General features: G+C 31.6%; 1 long non-coding RNA gene across 1 annotated transcript; it reads right to left on the reverse strand.

Annotated features, from left to right (window-relative positions):
- Positions 1-5,937: 5,937 nt before the first annotated feature.
- LOC128295073 (uncharacterized) lies at positions 5,938-6,787 on the reverse strand. Its single transcript, XR_008285376.1, has 2 exons — positions 6,548-6,787; positions 5,938-6,222 (listed from the first exon to the last, which is right to left on the reverse strand). It is a non-coding gene; the product is annotated as an uncharacterized LOC128295073 (long non-coding RNA).
- Positions 6,788-13,553: the final 6,766 nt, after the last annotated feature.

The raw sequence follows: 13,553 nt of genomic DNA on the forward strand, positions 1-13,553 counted from the left end.
TAGCCATTTTCTTTTGCTGCCTCTTTATAGCTCGCAAGCTCTAATACAATAACATTACACCTCTCATATACTTCAGAGATAGGCCTGGTGCCTCTGACTGGTAAGTCATCAAAATAATCAGCATTTTGGTTTTGAACTTCATTAGTTCACACATTCAACTTAGACTAACTTTGTTCAACCATCTCAGCTTCTATAGCTTCTCAATTTTGCAAAGTTTCCTCATTGAACTTCACATCTCTGCTTTCAATCAATCTACTGGTGAAGGGATAAAAAATTCTATACCTTTTCATGTAACTACTATAACCAACAAGGATACTTGGTTGAGATTTTTTTCTCCAGCTTATTCCTTTTAACAGTAGAAATAAGAGTATAACACAAACAACCAAAGATCTTTATGTGTGACACTGATGGCTTGAACCTGAACCATCTTTCAAACGATGTCATATCCTTCACACCTTTTTTTGGCAATCTGAAGAGCAAATAAACAGAGGTGTTCGCAGCTTCAACCCATAACTTATTTGGTAGCTTCTTCTCAAACAACAAACATTTTAACATGTCCATAATTGTTCTATTTTTCCTTTCACATACACCATTTTGTTGAGAGGTGTATGTGTTAGTCACCTAATGTTCAATTCTAACATCTTCACAAAACTTTTGAAACTTTTTAGAAGTATACTCGGTCCCATTACCAAACCCGGGTATCCCTAGCTTGCAACAAGCTTGATTCTTAACAGCGGCTTTAAACTTCCAAGAGACCTCAACAACTTCAGACTTGGCCTTTAAAAAATACACCCAATAATATCTAGTGTAATCATCAATAAACAAAATGAAGTACCTGTTGTCGCTAAGTGAAATAGTCTTCATTGGCCTACATACATCAGTGTGAACTAGATGTAGCTTCTTAAGAGCTCGCCATACTTTGTTCGTAAGAAATGAAAGTCTTGCTTACTTCCCAAACTAACATAACTCGTACACTACAGTTCGCATGTTGAGTTTATACATGTTCTTAACCAAACCATGCTTATACTACATACTAAGCGATCTGTAATTGACGCCTCAGTCTCTTGTGCCACAAGTTAGTACCATTAGTTGAACTAGAATAAACTTTATAGCTAACTAAGTTCCAGATTTTAACAAAGTTTTTGTCACTCATTTTCACTAACATAAGCCTATGACAAGTTGACCCAGATACAATACACTTATTCTTTTCAAAAACAACAAAATAATTCTTCTCAACAAGCTGACCAACACTGAGCAAGTTCTGATCTATATCATGTACAAAAAGAACATCAGTAATAACTTTTGTACCTACAAGAGTGCTAACCTAAACATATCTTTTTCCCTTGGCTTCAATGATTCTGCCATTTCCAACTCTGATTCTCGAATTGAAGGATCTGCCAATCTCCTTACACATACTTTCATCAAAAACCATATGGTTTGTACAACCATTGTCAATCAACCAGTTTTCTTGTATTGATTGTTGACTGCGAAGCATGAAGTAGAGAATGCGAGCTCCTCATAAGCTTGATTTTCTTCAGCAGCTTGAACCTAATTAGGATGTTGTTGCTACTACACTTTGTTTTTATAAATTCTAAAATCATGGCCAAATTTCTTATAGTTTTTGTAATTCGAGCATGGTGGATACTTTTTTCTTTTCACCATGTCTTTTTGGCATATCTTTTGCTTGATTCCACTTCTTCTTACCTTTGTTGCTTAAAGAACATGAAGTTTCCTTATTCCTCATTTGGTAAACACCTTCTGTGTGCCCCTCTTCTTTGTTCACTCTTCTTTACTCCTGGGCATATAGAGCATTTATGAGCTCTAACAAAGATATTATTGTCAAATCTTTCGAGTCCTCTAAGAATGAGATCTTGGACCCATATTTCTCTAACAATGTTGTGATGAATTTTTTTCAACAACCTTTTGATCACTTAATTGATCACCAAGCAACCTTATGTTGTTGACAATGGACATGATCCTATCTGTATATTGCTTGATAGTTTCAGTTTCTTTCATCTTCAGGTTCTCAAAGTCTCTCATTAAATTCAACAGTTGTTGATGCCTTGTCTTCTCAGTCCTTTAGAACTCCTCCTTCAACTTATCCCAGGCTTGTTTGGGAGTTTCACAAGCCATAATTCTTGTGAAAATAACATTAGACAACTATTTTGAAGGAAAGACAAAGCCTTATACTTCTTAACAACTTTATCGTTGTGCTGTCTAATTTGAGTTATCATTGGATTAGCTCATAACAGTGGTGGTTCTCTATCTGAATCAACAACTTCCCATAATCACATGCTCGAAAATATGTCTTCATCTTCACTACCTAAATATGGTAGTTTTCTCCAACTATGATAGGAGGTGGAGGTGGTGTAAAACTTCGAGATGACATTGCAATATGAATAAGATACAATCAGCATTTTTTTTAACATTAAAAAATACTCACAAGGCCTTCAAAGACTAAGGCTCTGATACCAATTGTTGGAGTTTAAAGAAGTTGAGAGAATTTTTGATGAATTGCTATAAAAAATTATCATCATCATTTTCTTTACACATGTAATACAATATATACGGGTGTAGTGGTTACAGATAATTCAACAAATGGTTACATCTTAAAAATACAAAGATGAAACTTATACATAAAATGGTTAGGTAAAGTTAGTACTTAATAAACATCAAATCGATACTAACTCTCCTTATCTAACAAGTAATCTTAAGTAAGAAGACTAAATACAAAACATCTATTTTAGCATATGTGAACCCTACCGACATCACAACTAGTGGTTAACCTAAAACTTTAACAGCTCACACTTTGATGAGCTCGCAGCTTCAATTGAGCTTGCACTTTTAGTTAAAGCTCGTAGCTTTAGGTGAGCTTGTAAATGTAGAGCTCGCAAACTTGCTTGAGCTCGTAACTTCAAATGAGCTCACAACTTCGTAGGAAGAGTTTGCCACTGCATGAGTGGCCACTTTGCAACACTAAGCATATGAACAATATTGAAACCATTTTGAAAAAATCATAAAATTATTTCACAAGAGAAACGGTAGAATTTTAAGGAAAGAAGATCATATAGTCATTGTATTTTTGTATTGTAAAACCTTTATAAATTTTAAAGTTGCAATGCCAACATTTAGCAATTGATTATATTAACTTATTAATAACAGTAACTCTAGTGGTTACCATTTTCTTGTTTTGCAAAAGAAAATTATGTTTTCAACTCAGTTTCCACTTATCATCTGCTGAATATATCTTACAGCTTAAGGGTAGAAATGAGAAATCTTACTCATTTTAAATATAAATTAGAAGCAACATGAACTAAATCTCCATCTCCACAACTATTGCAAAAATGTTTCTGTTGTGTCTCAACTCTTCACCCTTTAATAGGAACAGACAAAAACTGTGGTACTAAGATAGTCACAAAGGTTATTTTCTCTTTACCTTGTATTAATGAATCATTTGCTTTTTAACTTGACTCATTTTTTTGGTAGTGATGTATTGTTGGCTATGTTTTTTTTTCTTTTGGAAACCTAAAAAAGCAATTTCTTAAAAACTAAAAATAACTACAACCATGAAGACTAGTAACCAATAACTCCAACTAGCCCACGCCTATCAAGACCAAAATTTAAACAATGATAAAACACTATAACACAAACTAATAACTAAAGCAAAACATGATTAATAGCAAACAACTAAACCATAAGGCGATACACACAAAACCAATCCAATTTGACATACTCGACACCAACACAGACACTGCACCGAAAGGAAGGGGGACGTCTTTTAGTGACAACATGTACATGATGATATGGCAAAGTTATACCACCATATATAAACATTATCATATTCAGCAATTATGAAATCATCAATAGAAATTGACTTCTTAGCTTCATTAACTTTATCAATGTCTAAACTACTTAGTTCATCACTCAAGCTTTTGATAGCAAGAATAATAAGAACGTGTTTGAAAAGTGAGAAAGAAAGGGAAAAATCAAGAAGAGCATTTGGTATGGATTTGGTTTCCTTCATACTTGTTTCATAAATTTTTCTTATTTTTATTGTTTTTCATGTTTTGAATAATTGTCTGTTCATTTTAATATATTATTATTTTTTAATAATTTTGTTTGTGTAGGTTTAAACTTTGGTGTTGTTTTTTAATGTTTGCTCTTAGATATATTATAGTATTTCAAGCTTTTTGGTAAAAAAAGGTTTATGGGAGTTATATTGATAAAAGGAAAAATTCATAACGAAGTTTTGTGGTCGTGGTTGATTCATGGTAAAAGTTTATCATGGTTAACGTGTGTATATGTACATGTTACATCCCAAAGTTGTAACCAAATTACATTAAAAGTTTTTTATTGTGCATTTTATTAGTTTTTATGCTGAAATTTGTTCATGAATGTTTCTAACAGTCAACTTCATTTTTGTTTCTACAAGATTTTTTAAGGTCTCTTGGATGTCGTGGATTTAACAATTTTTATAAAACATAAATTTCGCTTGATTTATTAGATGTTTTTAAGGTCTCTAGGGTGCTGCGAATTAGTTAATTTTTAAAAAAATTACATAAATTGTATTTTATTTTCTAAATGATTTTTCTAGAGTCCCTAAGTTGCTGCAGATTGAATCATTTTTAAATATATATTCCATTTGGCTTCTTAAATGACCTTTTTTTGTCCCCCATGTGGTGCTGCGGATTTATATGATTTATAAAATATATGCACATTTATTTTTATGTTTTGAGTTTGTATTATGTACGTTATATTATGTGATGTGTTAATATACGTGTATACTTACTTTGAAATTTCATATGATGTCTTAATAGGTTTGGACATAAATTTTCATTTTGTTCCATTGAATGTTGGTGTGTTTCTCTCGTTGTAGTATATATGTGTATTGACTCATATATTCACATTGACTGAGTTTTTTACTTGGATTTAATTACTAGTAAAAATATTTAAAACACCTTTAAAGGTAAGGCAATGTTTTAATATGATGATTTCGGGTTGTCACCCGGGTGTCATCGGGACACTTAATAATTATTTATCATAAAAAAATATATTTTTTTATGATTGAAATGAGATTTTTCAAAAATTTCTAATAACGTGATTCCACCATGGTGCTATTAGAATTTTTGTGTTTTAGAAAAATAATAGATTTATTTCATTCGTAATAAGTTGATTTTATAACCAGAATATTTTCATCAAATTTAAATTCACTACATCAAAACTAAGGACAACATTTAATTAAATGGTATTGTTTTTTAACGTGCATGTGAAAGTGCTAACTCCTTCCTTACATATAATCGTACTACCAAACTCAATTTCTATTTCATAGTTAAAAAATTATCTTTTTAATAAATTTTAATTTAATTTTAAATTTTTATTAAAGGGATATGTTTTTAGGTGGCCAATCACACCTAATTAAAAAATATTACGAGTGACTCCATATTCCTTTAAAATGTCATTTAGCGAACCTAAAAATCGTTACAATAGCTTAGTGACTCCATTGGAGACTTTAACAATCAAGCCTACTTAATCACACTACAGGAAAATAAACTTTTAGTGGCGCTTTTTTTTTCCTTTAGCGGCACTTTCCTAAGCGCCGCAAAAAACGCCGCTATATACACCGTCGCAAAAATTAGTGGCGTTTTTTAGAAAAAAACGCTGCTAAAGACCAGGACCTTTAGCGGCGCTTTTTTAAGAAACGCCGCTAAAGAACAGGACCTTTAGCGGCGCTTTTTAAAAACGCCGCTAAAGACCAGGACCTTTAGTGGCGCTTTTCCCCAAAAACGCCGCTAACGACATGATCTTTAGCGACGCTTTCCCCAAAAACGCCACTAAAGACCATATATATTTCATCTTCCTTTTTAATCATTTCATATTCATTCTTACCTTAAATGATCATACAAAATTTAAATAACCTAACAATGGACACATTTTAAATTGTTTTTGAGTTCAAAAACATTAATAAGAGAACTTTTCATTTGATCAAAATGTTCATAATCAATCTTTGAAAACCCAATCTAATGACTACAATACACTTTCTTCTAAAAAGTAAAATTTTTGAAACTTCTACCGAATAAACAACATGATGTTCACTATAAGAAACTTTAACTACAAGCATACTACAATTACTTGTCAGTTTAATTCCAGCAGAGCTTCTTGATTGACCTACTCCAGACCTGCACAAGTACTTTTCAGTTGAAGTTGCTGCACCCATGATCATACCTAAAATTGCAAAAACATAGAATCAATGAACTCATATAGAGTATAACAAATCATCTGTGAGCTTTGAAGTTCTTAAAATGCTACACAAAGAACTTACATAATTTATACATATTTATTTCTTTTTTTTTTCCTGGCTATAGATTTTTCAAAATAATCAATAAAATTATAATAAATTCCACTTTTAGCATAAATTCAAGGGCTTATGCATCCAAAAAATCTTAAAATTTACCCTTAAATAAATCTAAAGATCCCTATATTACTCCTATTAAATCCTTAACCTTTAATTTACATTCAAGTAAGTTCTAACTTTGGAAGAAAAACACACCTGAAACTCTGCATTACGATCCTCAACCAACGATGGAAGCTGAGAAAGGCAAATTTCAGCAGCCATGTCCCATGCATCCCTGGAATGTGCAGAAGAAAATTTTAAAATAAACAACTGAGAAACAAGTTGTAAAGTAAGTCAATATCCCTTGCAGTACCACATATGGTGCTGATGGGTGACCAAAGAATCATACGGCTTACATTCATAATCATTGGAATCAAGGCAGTAGAAATAATTGCACAAAGTACTACAATCTAAGCAATAATTAGATGATCTGAGTTTTAGTTACTTGTAAACCAAATAAGGAAAAAATGAACATTAAAGCCAATACAAATCACATTTTTAACTGAAAGACTCACTGAAGATTTATATGTAAGAAGAGCAAGAAAAAAATGGAAAAAGAACAAAACCAAACCAAAACCAACGTCCAAGCATTCCATTTTATACTGGTGAAAGATTTTTCAAAAGAAACAGAAAAACCTGAACTTGAACTCACCTAACAATTTTCAGACAAATAAAAATGGTATTCATGAAAAAGTAAATAATAAGCATAATACCTTAAAAGAATGCGAGTAGGACCAATTTCAACAACTTTTCTTGCCCGAGCATTCACTCTGTTGAAGAACAGCCACTCAGGCATAACAGGAAGCCCTTGTTCCATGTTAAATGCAAACTGCAAAGGTAACAGAAGTTAGGCCCATCCATGTCAAAAGTAATGAAAAGCCACAGGGTGCAGATGCTAACCATGGAGGAACCTTGATCACCGAACCAGTATAGACACATTCAAATTTAGCCACTAACATATCGTCGTAAGGCTTACCACTACATTAAGATTTCAATTTAAAAAACGGGGATTTAATAGATGATTAGAAGCAAGCAAATAAAATTAAAAGAATAGTGATAACAGATGTAAATGAATCTTATAGAAGATATAAACACAAGGCTATAGACATACAAACCTTATGCAAGCGGTGCCATAGAAGTCCTTGATAATTGGAATTCCTTTTTCATCACAAGCACCAACATGTTGCATATTTATATATTATAAATAAATCATATAACTGAAACATAACCCATAATCCCCTAAAATATCAAATTCAAATTCAGAATTAAAGGTACTTGTAGGGTGCTACTTTTCACAAACTTTTCTTTGAAGGAAAAACAGAACAAACACCTAGCTGACCAAAAAAGAAAGAACCTATGGAGTGACGTAACATTCCATACCTGAAAAATAAGACCTGCTGTCCCACTCTATTTTAAAAACATGCTCCTACTTTTAAATTCCAACAATATTAAACATTGTCTGGTTTCCCTGCTAACTTAAATGGGGGCTCAAAGATGCTCAAATATAGTATTGTCTTTTGACAATGGAGCATATCATCAACAGGTATTTAGTTCGACACACAAATGCTAAAAGGAAATTAAACAAAAGATATGACTGTGCTATTTCAACTAACAGATGAGACACACTGATTCTTCCCTCGTAACAGGTAAACTCCTGTATAGTAATAAGCTACTCTTTCTTGGTATAGTGACGTACTGCAATAACCAAGCCCAGGATCAAGAGGGACCAAAATCAAATTGACGCAAACAGTAATAATTAATTTTTTTAGACAGAGTAATAGCTAAATCATGCTTGGTATAATCTTATTGGTATCCTTAATTTCATGAAAATAATAAAAAAAATTCAAAGAATTAAAAATAATCGTCCCTTAACGTTAATAATGAGAAAAAAAAATAGATTTAATCAAAATTTGCATATACCCTCGATTGTATTTAAAGAAAAAACAATGAGAGAAAAAAAATGGAAAGGAATAAGATAACTTTACAGGGAATTTACGCATCATTAGGTCGCCATCTATACTTGAGGTAATTCCGATCAGTCGCCATTTTTCCAAAGAATCGAAGCCATCGCCGACGAAGGACAACTCAAGAATCATAAAGAGGGTTAAAAGAATCATCAAAACCCAACTTCCTTGAAAAAATCACAGCTTTTCACTTCATTTCTCTTCACTTCATACCCCATGTTAAAGCTATGTGAATATCTCCGTGAACTAAAACTATAGCTAAAGAAAGTAAAAGCAATGACAAGGCAATGGTAGTAACCTAAAAACCAAGCAAAGCACCATGAAAGCATAAGCAAATGAAGGTACTATAGCCACATAAGGTTCGCATTTATATAAGATAATTTCTTTTTCAAAAAAAAGGGTGCTTTAATTTCAAGGTTTAAATAAGGTAATGAAATCGCTTTGTTTTTATTAGTATTGTCCGGCGACCAGATAAGGGCATAAATTATATATTTACGAGATATTTTGAAATTCAAAATTAGAGGACAAATAACATGATCAAACTACCGAATTCAAGGTTAGTTACTTAAAGCACCAAATACAAAATCGATTGTAAAACTTACCAAGAGTGACGACAAAAAAACTTCATCACCTCCGGATGATCATCCATGAACGGAGTTACATCATAAACCTAGATCAAGAGAAATCTCAATCATAAACAATAGTTTAACTTCAAATACCTTGTTCTTGACTTCAATGGACTACTAAACATCAAAGGAGAAACATTTGATATATAACGAAAATTTGACCTACAAACACCAGAAATCAAAATTTTCATTCCCGTATTCAATTACAGGTAGCACTCAACTATTTTTCACATAAGTAATGTTGGATGAGAGCAGACGATGGAACTACTGGAATGGTTCATTTGCATATTTATGTGATTAGATCCCATCATTACCCTTTTATTCAACTAATTAGAAATAATATGAGTTCTGCCAATTGAAAAAACTTCAATCTATCAGACAAAAGCAACCACATAAATGGCATAAACTGTTGCAGAACACACACACACACACACACTTATATGTATAACTACAAGATAAATTAATAGTATCCAAATACTTGCAATTGAAAGATGAACTAAACTCACAATCATCTATAATCAAACAAAATAAGCATGATTTTTAAATAAAAGCAAAGGAACTAAAACAATCCAGCAAAGAAAGACCAGAAACATTAATCGAATAAAAGAAAGAACAAGATCTGACCTTCCCAGAAATAATCAGCCAACAATCTTTGGTTTTGTTGTGGTTGGCAACCTCCTCGAAAGTGTGCACTTTAGGATCTGAAGCCATTCCTTCAACGCTGCCAACCAAAGAAAAACACCAAAAATTTAATCTAAACCCTAAACCTATAACATTTACACCAAAAATCAACTATAAGCATGAATTACTCGAATATTTACCTCTTCTCCAACATTGATGAAACTCTAGATCTTTGAAATACTGGCCAAATCGCTTTCCTAATACCGAAAAATTGAATTTTTTTAAATATAAGGACTTTACTTAAACGAAGAACTATTAAAAAACTTAGGGATTTTGGGGAAATTTAGGGATTAGGGAAATGTAGAGAATTGGGAAATCTGTTTTGGGTTTTTTGAAATGGCTAAACGTTTGGGATATCTGTTTTGGGATTTTGGAGGAAATGGCTAAGTGTCGGCATGACACAAGAAGATGAAATTTAAGAAAAAAAACGGCCTTAGTTTTCATAGTGTTTTTTGTGGCGTTTTCCAAAAACGCCACTAATCTCTTAATTTTCATATTTATTTTTATTTGTTATAATAGTGTTTTTTGTGGCGTTTTTTAAAAACGCCACTAATCTCTCAATTTTCATATTTATTTTTATTTGTTATAATAGTATTTTTGTGGCATTTTTAAAAACGCCACTAATCTCTTAATTTTCATATTTATTTTATTTGTTATAATAGTGTTTTTGTGGCGTTTTTAAAAAACGCCACTAATCTCTCAATTTTCATATTTATTTTTATTTGTTATAATAGTGTTTTTTGTATGCGTTTTAAAAACGCCACTAATCTCTTAATTTTCATATTTATTTTTATTTGATATAATTTGGAAGCCATAATAATTAATTAATGATAGTCAATATTTAATAATATATATATAAAGTTTATCTATTATCTCTTAAATAATTTAAACTATAATTATAATTTTAATATATTAATATTAATATTATTTCTTTTACAATTATATAAGAAATCGTTTAATATATAAATTAAAAATACTAATTAATCTAAACCGTAAACCTCTTAACCCCTCCCATCCCATAAACACTAAACTCTAAACCCTTAACCCCAAACCCTTACACCTTAAACTTTAACCCTAACCATTAAACCCTAAATCATAATCCCTAAACCCATAATTCATCATAAACCTTCAAATACTAGTTAACTCTTAAACCTTAAACCCTAAACCATATATCTTAAACCATAGTTAACTCATAAACCCTAAACCCTAAACCATATATCTTAAACATTAAACCATATATCTTAAACCATAAACCATAAACTATAATGATAATTAATTCGATATTTTAAATTCAATACTATCTCTTTTACGATTATATAAGAAAATATTTAATATATTGTATAACCATAAATTTTAATAATTATTATTTTAGGGGTTATAGATTAGTGTTTATGATTTTTTGGGTTTACGGGTTATATGACTTTTAACGGCGTTTTTCCAAAAGCGCCGCTAATGCTCTGGTTTTTAGCGGCGTTTTGCCAAAAGCGCCGCTAATGCTCTAATTTTTAGCGGCGTTTTAGTAAAAAACGCCGCTATTGCTCTGGTTTTAGTGGCGTTTTTGTTAAAACGGCGCTATTGCTATGTGTTTTATAATTTTTGCGGCGTTTTTTGATAAAACGCCGCTAAAAACGCCGCTAAAGCCCTATTTTCTTGTAGTGTCATATGTTATCTTGTTTTTTTATCGAGTGAAGTAAACTTGGTGTCTAAAATTAAATGTGTCATTATATGTGGTTTTTTTTTTAAATGTTACATGATTTTTTTTTATTTTTTTGGTACACATTGGCATGTGCATATCATGACATAAGCTCTGTACTTAGGCTCCGTCTATTTAAGTGGGATAATGTACCTAGCTCTTATAAGGTGTTAATGTTCGCATGGCCTATGATCCACTCCAGGAAGTTTGTACGCTTTTTAAGGTCTTAACTTTCATGCAAGCCTGAAAAATGCTCCCTAACTGAATCAAATCCTCTCCGTTTGTAACCCTTCATTAGTGAGGATCAATGTACCTTACTAATCTGTATAGATGCTAGTAGAGATGATTTGGGGGCCTTTAGAGTCAAATTGGACCACATATATTAAGCCATAAGAACCCACCTAAATAGAGCCATGTCAATTCTCTATCTGTTAGAAGTCATCCAAGATAAACATGGAGTGGACACTTTTTACCCTTGTTATTTGGTGATTCTTGTATGTATCCTTTCAATCATTGTATATTTTATTTGCATCGACTTATGTGATATCATCAAGTTTCTTTGTGAATAAATTATTGCATTAGTTTTTCTTAAAGATATTGTGTTACCTACAATTTTTTCCAAGCCTGCATACATTCATAACATGCATTAAAAACCCAAGGTTGGCTTGTCTTTTGAGGAATATCTTTCCTTTCAACCTTCGTACCTAAGTTGGTATGATGAAAATGCATATTGTGATTACCATGATGGGATTCAAGGTTATTCCACAAAGAAATGCATGTCTTTGAAGAAAAAATTTCACGCGCTCATCAACAATGGACAACTAGATGTGCACACTATAATAAAGAAATGAAGTACGCAGAAATGGAGTTGTAGTTGCTCTTTAGAAACATTTTGTTGATTTGTTTAAGAAGACCCTTGTCTTTTTGTTTTCAAGTTTTCAAGTTTTTAAATTTCAAGTTGGTGCATTTCATGTTTTGTTAATAAGGTAAATTTTCTAGAATCATTGCTTGAAAATCTTTTCCAAAATGATTTTATGTTTGTTTGAAAAACATCGAGTCTCGAGAATATTGATGTTCCAAAAATTTACTCTTGTTTACATTCCTTGAAATATTACTCATAGCGACATGAGGTTCCAAAATTTGGCAATCTTAAGCAAAACTTGATGTACCAAGGAATAACCAAGAGAGGTACCTTAAATCCTAGGCTAAGATTAAAGAAACAAGGTTTCTGAAAATCTTTTAAATTCTTCATGAATCAAATAGATCCAATATTCTTTAAGAATATAAATTATGGTGATTTGATGTGTGTCAGGATCATACCCTTTATATCCTACCCATGTTAATGAAACACAAACCCTTCGCTTATTCATCAAAACACCATCCATGACCTATTCGTTAAGAACTTATGACCTGATAATTGTACATTTTTTGATAAATGGCCAATACTAAGTTCATATCATGACATGTTATTGTTAAAAAATAAATAAAATAAAATAAAGAACACACAGATTTTTACGTGGAAACTCTTTCGGGAAAAAAACCACAAGTAGAGGAGAAGAAAATTCACTATGTCAAATTCGAATAATTACAAGAGGAATAGACTATGTCTATTTATAGGCTTGTAAAGTCATATTCTAGTAAGACTGAAACACCTTATTCTAATCAATATAAAATAGATAGAGTTTAATAAGGTTTAAAAAACCTTATTCTAAAATAAAATAAAAGAAGTGTAGTTCTATATGGATTTTACTTTTATTTTATTTTACCACTGTATTTTATTTAAATAAGGATTCGGGTCATTTAATTCTAACAATCTCCACCTTGACACGAATTCTCAATGAACAAGTTCTTCATCGCAAACTCTCAACGAACAAGTTCTCTACCTCTTCCATAAAACCCCTTAAGGGCTTAACTTCAACAATGGACAACAACCAAGTCTAAGCAATGCTCAAACTTGGTTATAGGAAGTGACTTAGTCATCATATCTGCAGGATTTTCATAAGTACTAATTTTTCTCACAACAATATCACCATGAGCAATAATATCGCGAACAAAATGATACCGAACATCAATGTGTTTTGTTCTCTCATGAAACATTTGATCTTTTGTAAAGAAAATTGCACTCTGACTATCACAAAATACTGTACTGATTTGAAGGTCTTCATTGAGTTCACTAAAGAGTCTCTTCAACTAGATAG

The sequence above is a fragment of the Gossypium arboreum genome, chromosome 7 (assembly GCF_025698485.1).
Source record: "Gossypium arboreum isolate Shixiya-1 chromosome 7, ASM2569848v2, whole genome shotgun sequence".
In the NCBI taxonomy this organism is placed as follows: Eukaryota; Viridiplantae; Streptophyta; class Magnoliopsida; order Malvales; family Malvaceae; genus Gossypium; species Gossypium arboreum.